This window comes from Hemiscyllium ocellatum (assembly GCF_020745735.1).
Source record: "Hemiscyllium ocellatum isolate sHemOce1 chromosome 27 unlocalized genomic scaffold, sHemOce1.pat.X.cur. SUPER_27_unloc_34, whole genome shotgun sequence".
Lineage (NCBI taxonomy): Eukaryota > Metazoa > Chordata > Chondrichthyes > Orectolobiformes > Hemiscylliidae > Hemiscyllium > Hemiscyllium ocellatum.
In genome coordinates, this window is record NW_026867503.1 from 1 (window position 1) to 15,212 (window position 15,212).

At 47.4% G+C, this 15,212-nt stretch overlaps 5 non-coding genes across 5 annotated transcripts; all 5 read left to right on the forward strand.

The window, feature by feature from the left end:
- The first annotated feature begins 488 nt into the window (after window positions 1-488).
- trnan-guu (transfer RNA asparagine (anticodon GUU)) lies at window positions 489-562 on the forward strand. Its single transcript has one exon. It is a non-coding gene; the product is annotated as a tRNA-Asn (tRNA).
- Window positions 563-2,783: 2,221 nt separating this feature from the next.
- On the forward strand, window positions 2,784-2,857 carry trnan-guu (transfer RNA asparagine (anticodon GUU)). The gene has a single exon. It is a non-coding gene; the product is annotated as a tRNA-Asn (tRNA).
- A 2,219-nt stretch (window positions 2,858-5,076) lies between these two features.
- Window positions 5,077-5,150, forward strand: trnan-guu (transfer RNA asparagine (anticodon GUU)). The gene has a single exon. It is a non-coding gene; the product is annotated as a tRNA-Asn (tRNA).
- A 2,225-nt stretch (window positions 5,151-7,375) lies between these two features.
- trnan-guu (transfer RNA asparagine (anticodon GUU)) lies at window positions 7,376-7,448 on the forward strand. Its single transcript has one exon. It is a non-coding gene; the product is annotated as a tRNA-Asn (tRNA).
- A 4,522-nt stretch (window positions 7,449-11,970) lies between these two features.
- Window positions 11,971-12,044, forward strand: trnan-guu (transfer RNA asparagine (anticodon GUU)). The gene has a single exon. It is a non-coding gene; the product is annotated as a tRNA-Asn (tRNA).
- Window positions 12,045-15,212: the final 3,168 nt, after the last annotated feature.

Genomic DNA, 15,212 nt, shown 5'->3' on the forward strand with positions numbered 1-15,212 from the left:
ACCCTTTTATTCCTTCAGATCACGTTTCGCTCACAGGGCTAGAACAGAACTGTCAACCAAATACATTTACCAATTACATTCATCCTTACGATTGTCCAGAGACAGGTCCAGACAACGACCCCTTGTTGTAGAGGCCGGGAGATTGACTCTGATGTCCTCGGGGTATGATCTGATCTGAGACATTGAAAGAATCGTCGTTCCTGCACATCAGGAATTCAAACCCCTTCTCTCCTCCGAGCCAATGAGAGAACTCGGGAACAGGCAAAACACTGAAAGGCTGGAAGGGCGACGGCCCCCGGAGCACAAAGCTAGTTCTCGTGACATGGATGTGTCTGCAGACTGTCCCCGGTGTCTCCACAATGAATGTCCCAGGCTTTATTATGTAAAAGTAAAACTGATGGACGACAATTGTAATTCTCGGTGGGGCCGGCTGAATTATGAACTCACTAACAGCCTCCCCTAAGCGATGGTGCAGCCCCACTCGCACTGCCTCTGTGGCGCAATTGGTTAGCGCGTTCGGCTGTTAACCGAAAGGTTGGTGGTTCGAGCCCACCCAGGGGCGGTGTGTTTGCTGCCCGTTCTTGGCTTTGAAACCGTCCGCTTTTAATGGGGTCAGGAAAATGTTCCCCAAACAGAAATCCTTTCCCAAAGGGGTTTCTGGATTGAATTAATGTCTGACGTGAGGGGAATGCGGATGCTGAGAAGCGAGACAAAAAGAAAACTCGACAGTCCCTGTCGGAGAAAACGGAATTCTGAAACGCTGTCTCTGATTCTCATTCCACCGATGTTGCCTGACCTTCTCAGTTCCTCCTGCAGTCTCGTGTTTTGTTTTTGACTGAAAGTCATTTCATTTTTTGCGATGAAACACCTAGACTCGCCGTGTGCAGATATTTAACCCTTTCGAATCACTGTGAAATGATTGGATTCAAACAAACTCTGCGATAATTCACTCTTTCTCTGCTCCACAGGCAGACAGACCTGGGAAGTGAAGCTGTCAGTGTGGTTCTGTATTCGTGGGCGGAGTGGTTAATGCGATGGACTTGAAATCCATTGCGCTTTCCCCACGCAGGTGTGAACCCCGCCGACTACAAAATGAGAAATGTCGCGAAAAGAAAGGGAGCTTGCTCCCCGGCTTCTTCTTTAAGATTCAAATCAGTGGAGGGGGAAAAATATTTCACTCACATTGGGAGTGGTGGAAACTGTAACCCACTGCCTGTTCGAGTGGAACAAGCAGATACACGCAGAGCTTCTTTTGAGGCTATGAGCCAAGTGTTTGGAAATGAGACTAGAACAGTGAGGGGCTGGAAATCGTGATCGAAATGAAGCAGGCACCTGAGGACAAGGGTGTTTCCTTTGCCAGTGAAAGATACTGCTTCACAAAGTTGTGACTGTGGAAGGGAAGCAAGTGACGCTGATTATCTTGGTTGTTGACCTTGTGACTGTTCCCATTGCTGCGCATGTCCGTGTTAACGTCAGAACTCTGCAGCATGGTGGCGTAAGATACGCAAAGGGCCGGGCGCAATGGATGACGCATCTGAGTCCACCTAACTGTTTGAAATGCAGCTCACAGCTTCTTCACACACCCCAATTAATCTTTCTCATTGTCCTGAAGCCGGCAAACGGTTTGAATTCCCGATCTGCGGGAATGAGAATCTTCTCATTGTCTCGCGTCAATAAATATCTCTGAGAACATCGGAGTCAAGTCACAGCGTTGTCAGATGAGAGGAAGCTGAAATAACCCCACACGCTGCTGACGGGCACGTTTTACTTTTCCCACCCACCGCCCCAACCACTGCGGCTCCTGGGAGTGGAAAGGAAACAATCACCAAAACCCAGTCTTGGCTTTGTGAGTCTTCAGAAAATAAGCAAACGTTCATCCCTTCGGATTTTCTATCCTGGGCTGACAGGGATGGGTTTTGTCACTCTTTTGTAGGACATTACAAGTGGAAGTTTTGCAGAAAAGTACCCACAATGCAATCTGATTAATCAGGACCTGGATGTTTTCGGTCTTTGAATGTAAGTATTGTGCTCCAGAACATTGGTGTTCACAGTTTATAATATTATCTTCCAGTCCCCTGTATCACTTGTCGAAAATGTTTAATTTGCGTCTTGTAATCCTTTCACTGTCTGCTAAAGAGGCAAGTGTTTGCGTGTTTTACTAAGTTATGTTGACCTTGCATACCTCGAGCCTCAAGCTAATTTCACGAGAACCTTCTCCAGTTCAAAAGCAAACTGTTAGTGATGGCTCTGTTTCTTGTCACGTATCAATTTCAGATCGATGTTGTTAATGACCCTTTTATTCCTTCAGATCCACGTTTCGCTCACAGGGCTAGAACAGAACTGTCACCAAATACATTTACCAATCTACATTCATCCTAACGATTGTCCAGAGACAGTCCAGACAACGTCCTCTTGTTGTAGAGGCCGGGAGATTGACTCTGATGTTCTCGGGGTATGAACTGATCTGAGACATTGAAAGAATTGTCGTTCCTGCACATCAGGAATTCAAACCCCTTCTCTCCTCCGAGCCAATGAGAGAACTCGGGAACAGGCAAAACACTGAAAGGCTGGAAGGGCGACGGCCCCGGAGCACAAAGCTAGTTCCTCGTGACATGGATGTGTCTGCAGACTGTCCCCGGTGTCTCCACAATGAATGTCCCAGGCTTTATTATGTAAAAGTAAAACTGATAGACGACAATTGTAATTCTCGGTGGGGCGGGCCGGCTGAATTATGAACTCACTAACAGCCTCCCTAAGCGATGGTGCAGCCCACACTCGCACCTGCCTCTGTGGCGCAATTGGTTAGCGCGTTCGGCTGTTAACCGAAAGGTTGGTGGTTCGAGCCCACCCAGGGGCGGTGTGTTTGCTGCCCGTTCTTGGCTTTGAAACGTCCGCTTTTAATGGGGTCAGGAAAATGTTCCCAAAACAGAAATCCTTTCCCAAAGGGGTTTCTGGATTGAATTAATGTCTGACGTGAGGGAATGCGGATGCTGAGAAGCCGAGACAAAAAAGAAACTCGACAGTACTGTCGGCGGAGAAAACGGAATTCTGAAACGCTGTCTCTGATTCTCATTCCACCGATGTTGCCTGACCTTCTCAGTTCCTCCTGCAGTCTCGTGTTTTGTTTTTGACTGAAAGTTCATTTCATCTTTTGCGATGAAACACCTAGACTCGCCGTGTGCAGATATTTAACCCTTTCGAATCACTGTGAAATGATTGGATTCAAACAAACTCTGCGATAATTCACTCTTTCTCTGCTCCACAGGCAGACAGACCTGGGAAGTGAAGCTGTCAGTGTGGTTCTGTATTCGTGGGGGCGAGTGGTTAATGCGATGGACTTGAAATCCATTGCGCTTTCCCACGCAGGTGTGGACCCCGCCGACTACAAAATGAGAAATGTCGCCGAAAAGAAAGGGAGCTTGCTCCCCGGCTTCTTCTTTAAGATTCAAATCAGTGGAGGGGGAAAAATATTTCACTCACATTGGGAGTGGTGGGAAACTGTAACCCACTGCCTGTTCGGGTGGAACAAGCAGATAACGCAGAGCTTCTTTTGAGGCTATGAGCCAAGTGTTTGGAAATGAGACTAGAACAGTGAGGGGCTGGAAATCGTGATCGAAATGAAGCAGGGCACCTGAGGACAAGGGTGTTTCCTTTGCCAGTGAAAGATACTGCTTCACAAAGTTGTGACTGTGGAAGGGAAGCAGTGACACTGATTATCTTTGGTTGTTGACCTTGGACTGTTCCCATTGCTGCGCATGTCCGTGTTAACGTCAGAACTCTGCAGCATGGTGGCGTAAGATACGCAAGGGGCGGGGCGCAATGGATGACGCATCTGAGTCCACCTAACTGTTTGAAATGCAGCTCACAGCTTCTTCACACACCCCAATTAATCTTTCTCATTGTCCTGAAGCCGGCAAACGGTTTGAATTCCCGATCTGCGGGAATGAGAATCTTTCATTGTCTCGCGTCAATAAATATCTCTGAGAACATCGGAGTCAAGTCACAGCGTTGTCAGATGAGAGGAAGCTGAAATAACCCCACACGCTGCTGACGGGCACGTTTTACTTTTCCCAACCCACCGCCCCAACCACTGCGGCTCCTGGGAGTGGAAAGGAAAACAATACCAAAACCCAGTCTTGGCTTTGTGAGTCTTCAGAAAATAAGCAAACGTTCATCCCTTCGGATTTTCTATCCTGGGCTGACAGGGATGGGTTTTGTCACTCTTTTGTAGGACATTACAAGTGGAAGTTTTGCAGAAAAGTACCACAATGCAATCTGATTAATCAGGACCTGGATGTTTTCGGTCTTTGAATGTAAGTATTGTGCTCCAGAACATTGGTGTTCACAGTTTATAATACTTATCTTCCCAGTCCCCTGTATCACTTGTCGAAAATGTTTAATTTGCGTCTTGTAATCCTTTCACTGTCTGCTAAAGAGGCAAGTGTTTGCGTGTTTTACCTAAGTTATGTTGACCTTGCATACCTCGAGCCTCAAGCTAATTTCACGAGAAACCTTCTCCAGTTCAAAAGCAAACTGTTAGTGATGGCTCTGTTTCTTGTCACGTATCCAATTTCAGATCGATGTTGTTAATGACCCTTTTATTCCTTCAGATCCACGTTTCGCTCACAGGGCTAGAACAGAACTGTCACCAAATACATTTACCAATCTACATTCATCCTAACGATTGTCCAGAGACAGTCCAGACAACGTCCTCTTGTTGTAGAGGCCGGGAGATTGACTCTGATGTTCTCGGGGTATGAACTGATCTGAGACATTGAAAGAATTGTCGTTCCTGCACATCAGGAATTCAAACCCCTTCTCTCCTCCGAGCCAATGAGAGAACTCGGGAACAGGCAAAAACATGAAAGGCTGGAAGGGCGACGGCCCGGAGCACAAAGTAGTTCCTCGTGACATGGATGTGTCTGCAGACTGTCCCCGGTGTCTCCACAATGAAGTCCCAGGCTTTATTATGTAAAAGTAAAACTGATAGACGACAATTGTAATTCTCGGCGGGGCCGGCTGAATTATGAACTCACTAACAGCCTCCCCTAAGCGATGGTGCCCCACACTCGCACTGCCTCTGTGGCGCAATTGGTTAGCGCGTTCGGCTGTTAACCGAAAGGTTGGTGGTTCGAGCCCACCCAGGGGCGGTTGTGTTTGCTGCCCGTTCTTGGCTTTGAAACCGTCGCTTTTAATGGGCTCAGGAAATGTTCCCCAAACAGAAATCCTTTCCCCAAAGGGGTTTCTGGATTGAATTAATGTCTGACGTGAGGGAATGCGGATGCTGAGAAGCCGAGACAAAAAGAGAAACTCGACAGTACTGTCGGAGAAAACGGAATTCTGAAACGTTGTCTCTGATTCTCATTCCACCGATGTTGCCTGACCTTCTCAGTTCCTCCTGCAGTCTCGTGTTTGTTTTTGACTGAAAGTTCATTTCATCTTTTGCGATGAAACACCAGACTCGCCGTGTGCAGATATTTAACCCTTTCGAATCACTGTGAAATGATTGGATTCAAACAAACTCTGCGATAATTCACTCTTTCTCTGCTCCACAGGCAGACAGACCTGGGAAGTGAAGCTGTCAGTGTGGTTCTGTATTCGTGGGCGGAGTGGTTAATGCGATGGACTTGAAATCCATTGCGCTTTCCCCACGCAGGTGTGAACCCCGCCGACTACAAAATGAGAAATGTCGCCGAAAAGAAAGGGAGCTTGCTTCCCGGCTTCTTCTTTAAGATTCAAATCAGTGGAGGGGGAAAAATATTTCACTCACATTGGGAGTGGTGGGAAACTGTAACCCACTGCCTGTTCGAGTGGAACAAGCAGATACACGCAGAGCTTCTTTTGAGGCTATGAGCCAAGTGTTTGGAAATGAGACTAGAACAGTGAGGGGCTGGAAATCGTGATCGAAATGAAGCAGGCACCTGAGGACAAGGGTGTTTCCTTTGCCAGTGAAAGATACTGCTTCACAAAGTTGTGACTGTGGAAGGGAAGCAGTGACGCTGATTATCTTTGGTTGTTGACCTTGTGACTGTTCCCATTGCTGCGCATGTCCGTGTTAACGTCAGAACTCTGCAGCATGGTGGCGTAAGATACGCAAAGGGCCGGGGCGCAATGGATGACGCATCTGAGTCCACCTAACTGTTTGAAATGCAGCTCACAGCTTCTTCACACACCCCAATTAATCTTTCTCATTGTCCTGAAGCCGGCAAACGGTTTGAATTCCCGATCTGCGGGAATGAGAATCTTCTCATTGTCTCGCGTCAATAAATATCTCTGAGAACATCGGAGTCAAGTCACAGCGTTGTCAGATGAGAGGAAGCTGAAATAACCCCACACGCTGCTGACGGGCACGTTTTACTTTTCCCAACCCACCGCCCCAACCACTGCGGCTCCTGGGAGTGGAAAGGAAACAATCACCAAAACCCAGTCTTGGCTTTGTGAGTCTTCAGAAAATAAGCAAACGTTCATCCCTTCGGATTTTCTATCCTGGGCTGACAGGGATGGGTTTTGTCACTCTTTTGTAGGACATTACAAGTGGAAGTTTTGCAGAAAAGTACCACAATGCAATCTGATTAATCAGGACCTGGATGTTTTCGGTCTTTGAATGTAAGTATTGTGCTCCAGAACATTGGTGTTCACAGTTTATAATACTTATCTTCCCAGTCCCCTGTATCACTTGTCGAAAATGTTTAATTTGCGTCTTGTAATCCTTTCACTGTCTGCTAAAGAGGCAAGTGTTTGCGTGTTTTACCTAAGTTATGTTGACCTTGCATACCTCGAGCCTCAAGCTAATTTCACGAGAAACCTTCTCCAGTTCAAAAGCAAACTGTTAGTGATGGCTCTGTTTCTTGTCACGTATCCAATTTCAGATCGATGTTGTTAATGACCCTTTTATTCCTTCAGATCCACGTTTCGCTCACAGGGCTAGAACAGAACTGTCACCAAATACATTTACCAATCTACATTCATCCTAACGATTGTCCAGAGACAGTCCAGACAACGTCCTCTTGTTGTAGAGGCCGGGAGATTGACTCTGATGTTCTCGGGGTATGAACTGATCTGAGACATTGAAAGAATTGTCGTTCCTGCACATCAGGAATTCAAACCCCTTCTCTCCTCCGAGCCAATGAGAGAACTCGGGAACAGGCAAAACACTGAAAGGCTGGAAGGGCGACGGCCCCGGAGCACAAAGCTAGTTCCTCGTGACATGGATGTGTCTGCAGACTGTCCCCGGTGTCTCCACAATGAATGTCCCAGGCTTTATTATGTAAAAGTAAAACTGATAGACGACAATTGTAATTCTCGGTGGGGCCGGCTGAATTATGAACTCACTAACAGCCTCCCCTAAGCGATGGTGCAGCCCACACTCGCACGTGCCTCTGTGGCGCAATTGGTTAGCGCGTTCGGCTGTTAACCGAAAGGTTGGTGGTTCGAGCCCACCAGGGGCGGTGTGTTTGCTGCCCGTTCTTGGCTTTGAAACCGTCCGCTTTTAATGGGGTCAGGAAAATGTTCCCCAAACAGAAATCCTTTCCCCAAGGGGTTTCTGGATTGAATTAATGTCTGACGTGAGGGAATGCGGATGCTGAGAAGCCGAGACAAAAAGAGAAACTCGACAGTCCCTGTCGGAGAAAACGGAATTCTGAAACGCTGTCTCTGATTCTCATTCCACCGATGTTGCCTGACCTTCTCAGTTCCTCCTGCAGTCTCGTGTTTTGTTTTTGACTGAAAGTTCATTTCATCTTTTGCGATGAAACACCTAGACTCGCCGTGTGCAGATATTTAACCCTTTCGAATCACTGTGAAATGATTGGATTCAAACAAACTCTGCGATAATTCACTCTTTCTCTGCTCCACAGGCAGACAGACCTGGGAAGTGAAGCTGTCAGTGTGGTTCTGTATTCGTGGGCCGAGTGGTTAATGCGATGGACTTGAAATCCATTGCGCTTTCCCCACGCAGGTGTGGACCCCGCCGACTACAAAATGAGAAATGTCGCCGAAAAGAAAGGGAGCTTGCTTCCCGGCTTCTTCTTTAAGATTCAAATCAGTGGAGGGGGAAAAATATTTCACTCACATTGGGAGTGGTGGGAAACTGTAACCCACTGCCTGTTCGGGTGGAACAAGCAGATACACGCAGAGCTTCTTTTGAGGCTATGAGCCAAGTGTTTGGAAATGAGACTAGAACAGTGAGGGGCTGGAAATCGTGATCGAAATGAAGCAGGCACCTGAGGACAAGGGTGTTTCCTTTGCCAGTGAAAGATACTGCTTCACAAAGTTGTGACTGTGGAAGGGAAGCAGTGACGCTGATTATCTTTGGTTGTTGACCTTGTGACTGTTCCCATTGCTGCGCATGTCCGTGTTAACGTCAGAACTCTGCAGCATGGTGGCGTAAGATACGCAAAGGGCCGGGGCGCAATGGATGACGCATCTGAGTCCACCTAACTGTTTGAAATGCAGCTCACAGCTTCTTCACACACCCCAATTAATCTTTCTCATTGTCCTGAAGCCGGCAAACGGTTTGAATTCCCGATCTGCGGGAATGAGAATCTTCTCATTGTCTCGCGTCAATAAATATCTCTGAGAACATCGGAGTCAAGTCACAGCGTTGTCAGATGAGAGGAAGCTGAAATAACCCCACACGCTGCTGACGGGCACGTTTTACTTTTCCCAACCCACCGCCCCAACCACTGCGGCTCCTGGGAGTGGAAAGGAAACAATCACCAAAACCCAGTCTTGGCTTTGTGAGTCTTCAGAAAATAAGCAAACGTTCATCCCTTCGGATTTTCTATCCTGGGCTGACAGGGATGGGTTTTGTCACTCTTTTGTAGGACATTACAAGTGGAAGTTTTGCAGAAAAGTACCACAATGCAATCTGATTAATCAGGACCTGGATGTTTTCGGTCTTTGAATGTAAGTATTGTGCTCCAGAACATTGGTGTTCACAGTTTATAATACTTATCTTCCCAGTCCCCTGTATCACTTGTCGAAAATGTTTAATTTGCGTCTTGTAATCCTTTCACTGTCTGCTAAAGAGGCAAGTGTTTGCGTGTTTTACCTAAGTTATGTTGACCTTGCATACCTCGAGCCTCAAGCTAATTTCACGAGAAACCTTCTCCAGTTCAAAAGCAAACTGTTAGTGATGGCTCTGTTTCTTGTCACGTATCCAATTTCAGATCGATGTTGTTAATGACCCTTTTATTCCTTCAGATCCACGTTTCGCTCACAGGGCTAGAACAGAACTGTCACCAAATACATTTACCAATCTACATTCATCCTAACGATTGTCCAGAGACAGTCCAGACAACGTCCTCTTGTTGTAGAGGCCGGAGATTGACTCTGATGTTCTCGGGGTATGAACTGATCTGAGACATTGAAAGAATTGTCGTTCCTGCACATCAGGAATTCAAACCCCTTCTCTCCTCCGAGCCAATGAGAGAACTCGGGAACAGGCAAAACACTGAAAGGCTGGAAGGGCGACGGCCCGGAGCACAAAGCTAGTTCCTCGTGACATGGATGTGTCTGCAGACTGTCCCGGTGTCTCCACAATGAATGTCCCAGGCTTTATTATGTAAAAGTAAAACTGATGGACGACAATTGTAATTCTCGGTGGGGCCGGCTGAATTATGAACTCACTAACAGCCTCCCCTAAGCGATGGTGCAGCCCACACTCGCACGTGCCTCTGTGGCGCAATTGGTTAGCGCGTTCGGCTGTTACCGAAAGGTTGGTGGTTCGAGCCCACCCAGGGGCGGTGTGTTTGCTGCCCGTTCTTGGCTTTGAAACCGTCCGCTTTTAATGGGGTCAGGAAAATGTTCCCCAAACAGAAATCCTTTCCCCAAAGGGGTTTCTGGATTGAATTAATGTCTGACGTGAGGGAATGCGGATGCTGAGAAGCCGAGACAAAAAGAGAAACTCGACAGTACCTGTCGGAGAAAACGGAATTCTGAAACGCTGTCTCTGATTCTCATTCCACCGATGTTGCCTGACCTTCTCAGTTCCTCCTGCAGTCTCGTGTTTTGTTTTTGACTGAAAGTTCATTTCATCTTTTGCGATGAAACACCTAGACTCGCCGTGTGCAGATATTTAACCCTTTCGAATCACTGTGAAATGATTGGATTCAAACAAACTCTGCGATAATTCACTCTTTCTCTGCTCCACAGGCAGACAGACCTGGGAAGTGAAGCTGTCAGTGTGGTTCTGTATTCGTGGGCCGAGTGGTTAATGCGATGGACTTGAAATCCATTGCGCTTTCCCCACGCAGGTGTGAACCCCGCCGACTACAAAATGAGAAATGTCGCCGAAAAGAAAGGGAGCTTGCTTCCCGGCTTCTTCTTTAAGATTCAAATCAGTGGAGGGGGAAAAATATTTCACTCACATTGGGAGTGGTGGGAAACTGTAACCCACTGCCTGTTCGGGTGGAACAAGCAGATACACGCAGAGCTTCTTTTGAGGCTATGAGCCAAGTGTTTGGAAATGAGACTAGAACAGTGAGGGGCTGGAAATCGTGATCGAAATGAAGCAGGCACCTGAGGACAAGGGTGTTTCCTTTGCCAGTGAAAGATACTGCTTCACAAAGTTGTGACTGTGGAAGGGAAGCAGTGACGCTGATTATCTTTGGTTGTTGACCTTGTGACTGTTCCCATTGCTGCGCATGTCCGTGTTAACGTCAGAACTCTGCAGCATGGTGGCGTAAGATACGCAAAGGGCCGGGGCGCAATGGATGACGCATCTGAGTCCACCTAACTGTTTGAAATGCAGCTCACAGCTTCTTCACACACCCCAATTAATCTTTCTCATTGTCCTGAAGCCGGCAAACGGTTTGAATTCCCGATCTGCGGGAATGAGAATCTTCTCATTGTCTCGCGTCAATAAATATCTCTGAGAACATCGGAGTCAAGTCACAGCGTTGTCAGATGAGAGGAAGCTGAAATAACCCCACACGCTGCTGACGGGCACGTTTTACTTTTCCCAACCCACCGCCCCAACCACTGCGGCTCCTGGGAGTGGAAAGGAAACAATCACCAAAACCCAGTCTTGGCTTTGTGAGTCTTCAGAAAATAAGCAAACGTTCATCCCTTCGGATTTTCTATCCTGGGCTGACAGGGATGGGTTTTGTCACTCTTTTGTAGGACATTACAAGTGGAAGTTTTGCAGAAAAGTACCACAATGCAATCTGATTAATCAGGCCTGGATGTTTTCGGTCTTTGAATGTAAGTATTGTGCTCCAGAACATTGGTGTTCACAGTTTATAATACTTATCTTCCCAGTCCCCTGTATCACTTGTCGAAAATGTTTAATTTGCGTCTTGTAATCCTTTCACTGTCTGCTAAAGAGGCAAGTGTTTGCGTGTTTTACCTAAGTTATGTTGACCTTGCATACCTCGAGCCTCAAGCTAATTTCACGAGAAACCTTCTCCAGTTCAAAAGCAAACTGTTAGTGATGGCTCTGTTTCTTGTCACGTATCCAATTTCAGATCGATGTTGTTAATGACCCTTTTATTCCTTCAGATCCACGTTTCGCTCACAGGGCTAGAACAGAACTGTCACCAAATACATTTACCAATCTACATTCATCCTAACGATTGTCCAGAGACAGTCCAGACAACGTCCTCTTGTTGTAGAGGCGGGAGATTGACTCTGATGTTCTCGGGGTATGAACTGATCTGAGACATTGAAAGAATTGTCGTTCCTGCACATCAGGAATTCAAACCCCTTCTCTCCTCCGAGCCAATGAGAGAACTCGGGAACAGGCAAAACACTGAAAGGCTGGAAGGGCGACGGCCCCGGAGCACAAAGCTAGTTCCTCGTGACATGGATGTGTCTGCAGACTGTCCCGGTGTCTCCACAATGAATGTCCCAGGCTTTATTATGTAAAAGTAAAACTGATAGACGACAATTGTAATTCTCGGCGGGCCGGCTGAATTATGAACTCACTAACAGCCTCCCCTAAGCGATGGTGCAGCCCACACTCGCACTGCCTCTGTGGCGCAATTGGTTAGCGCGTTCGGCTGTTAACCGAAAGGTTGGTGGTTCGAGCCCACCCAGGGGCGGTGTGTTTGCTGCCCGTTCTTGGCTTTGAAACCGTCCGCTTTTAATGGGGTCAGGAAAATGTTCCCCAAACAGAAATCCTTTCCCCAAAGGGGTTTCTGGATTGAATTAATGTCTGTCGTGAGGGAATGCGGATGCTGAGAAGCCGAGACAAAAAGAGAAACTCGACAGTACCTGTCGGAGAAAACGGAATTCTGAAACGTTGTCTCTGATTCTCATTCCACCGATGTTGCCTGACCTTCTCAGTTCCTCCTGCAGTCTCGTGTTTTGTTTTTGACTGAAAGTTCATTTCATCTTTTGCGATGAAACACCCAGACTCGCCGTGTGCAGATATTTAACCCTTTCGAATCACTGTGAAATGATTGGATTCAAACAAACTCTGCGATAATTCACTCTTTCTCTGCTCCACAGGCAGACAGACCTGGGAAGTGAAGCTGTCAGTGTGGTTCTGTATTCGTGGGCCGAGTGGTTAATGCGATGGACTTGAAATCCATTGCGCTTTCCCCACGCAGGTGTGAACCCCGCCGACTACAAAATGTGAAATGTCGTCGAAAAGAAAGGGAGCTTGCTTCCCGGCTTCTTCTTTAAGATTCAAATCAGTGGAGGGGGGAAAATATTTCACTCACATTGGGAGTGGTGGGAAACTGTAACCCACTGCCTGTTCGGGTGGAACAAGCAGATACACGCAGAGCTTCTTTTGAGGCTATGAGCCAAGTGTTTGGAAATGAGACTAGAACAGTGAGGGGCTGGAAATCGTGATCGAAATGAAGCAGGCACCTGAGGACAAGGGTGTTTCCTTTGCCAGTGAAAGATACTGCTTCACAAAGTTGTGACTGTGGAAGGGAAGCAGTGACGCTGATTATCTTTGGTTGTTGACCTTGTGACTGTTCCCATTGCTGCGCATGTCCGTGTTAACGTCAGAACTCTGCAGCATGGTGGCGTAAGATACGCAAAGGGCCGGGGCGCAATGGATGACGCATCTGAGTCCACCTAACTGTTTGAAATGCAGCTCACAGCTTCTTCACACACCCCAATTAATCTTTCTCATTGTCCTGAAGCCGGCAAACGGTTTGAATTCCCGATCTGCGGGAATGAGAATCTTCTCATTGTCTCGCGTCAATAAATATCTCTGAGAACATCGGAGTCAAGTCACAGCGTTGTCAGATGAGAGGAAGCTGAAATAACCCCACACGCTGCTGACGGGCACGTTTTACTTTTCCCAACCCACCGCCCCAACCACTGCGGCTCCAGGGAGTGGAAAGGAAACAATCACCAAAACCCAGTCTTGGCTTTGTGAGTCTTCAGAAAATAAGCAAACGTTCATCCCTTCGGATTTTCTATCCTGGGCTGACAGGGATGGGTTTTGTCACTCTTTTGTAGGACATTACAAGTGGAAGTTTTGCAGAAAAGTACCACAATGCAATCTGATTAATCAGGACCTGGATGTTTTCGGTCTTTGAATGTAAGTATTGTGCTCCAGAACATTGGTGTTCACAGTTTATAATACTTATCTTCCCAGTCCCCTGTATCACTTGTCGAAAATGTTTAATTTGCGTCTTGTAATCCTTTCACTGTCTGCTAAAGAGGCAAGTGTTTGCGTGTTTTACCTAAGTTATGTTGACCTTGCATACCTCGAGCCTCAAGCTAATTTCACGAGAAACCTTCTCCAGTTCAAAAGCAAACTGTTAGTGATGGCTCTGTTTCTTGTCAGATGTGCAGATTTACGCTTGGAAGGCGAGAGAATGAAACGAATAGAGACACACGTTGACTTAAGTGTAGAACCAGCAGAGCGAAGGTGGGCCGCATGGCCTCCGTCTGCGCTGCGACACATGCTGTGATTCAGTGTGAAATCACAGTTCGACCAACAGAATGTGGGAATTTAGTAAAAACGTTTCTATTTACACAGCCTCCATACGTCTGCGAAACAGCATTTTACACGACAGCAGCGGAGGTCTTTGACATCAGTCTCGAACGTGCATGCCGCGTGCCAGATGAAAACCTGAAGTGCTCTGTGGGCAGCGGTCACACAAGCAGAGTGGCGCAGCGGGAGCGTGGTCGTTGGATCGAAACCGTCCTCTACTATTGTTCAATGCTACCTCGAGCTGCTTTCCTTTGGATCGGCGCTCTCTTCTGAATGGCATGTAGCATATCCGTGCACTCGCCAACTCCACTCCATTCAAGGGGCATGGTTTTAGAAGTCTCAGTGGCATTCTGTTCTTCAGCAGTTTTCTCTGAACTGAATCGCAAAACCAGTTCTCTGCGATGCCAATCAGCTGGTCAAGTTGAAACAAATGCCTTGCGTTTTCGTCCATTCCCTGCAGTGATTCGCCACCCTGGTTCAGACGTGAATGACAAGCATGTCAAATACCTCATCACGACTCAGACACAGTTCCCCAACGATTCGGACGGATCCCACCGATTGTGAGTAACCTCAGAGAGAGAGAGACAGGCAGTCGCCGTGGACTCGATGGGCTGAACGGCTTGTGTCTACTCGAGAATGGTGCTACGTGTTTATGCCGTCCCACTGCCTGTCTCTGGGACAGAGAGGCTGAGGGAGCAAAACTGGTTCATTTTTAACTGTCCCTTCCGTGTTGGACTGCCTGCAGTCCCTCAGCTCAGGGCCGTGGGGAGGACTCTCAGTGAGTGAAGGTTTCACTCGGATTCTCTTCATCTGCGACACTTGGGGCTCAGATGTTAACTGCTGCGCGGTAGCAACAAAGAAAGCGATGCCCACTTTGCAATAGACTTTCCGTAAGATTGCTGCGTGAAGACGATTTCTGAACACCAACAAGGATGCACAACAATGTGAATTTACCTGGGCGAAGAGTCCTCGGTGTCCATTTCTTTCTGTCCTGCCAGCACAGCATCTTTCTATCTCTCCGATAACAGACCTTGGAGAAAGTTCACAATCAAAGTTGTTCATGTTCCCCGCGTTAGTATAACTGACACCTCTCACCCCAAGGGTTTCAGGGAGAGAGGGAGAAAGAGAGAGAGAGAGAGCAGAAGAGCGAATGGACTCTACCCTCCACCAACCCTAAATCCGCCCCCCCCCCTCCTCCCAGAACAACGTGCAAGTAGAAATAAACTGGTTTAATTATCTACCAGTGGAGATAGTCCAGTTCCTGGGGATGAGACAAACATCAGCGCCTCGGGGACAGAATGGCAAGCAG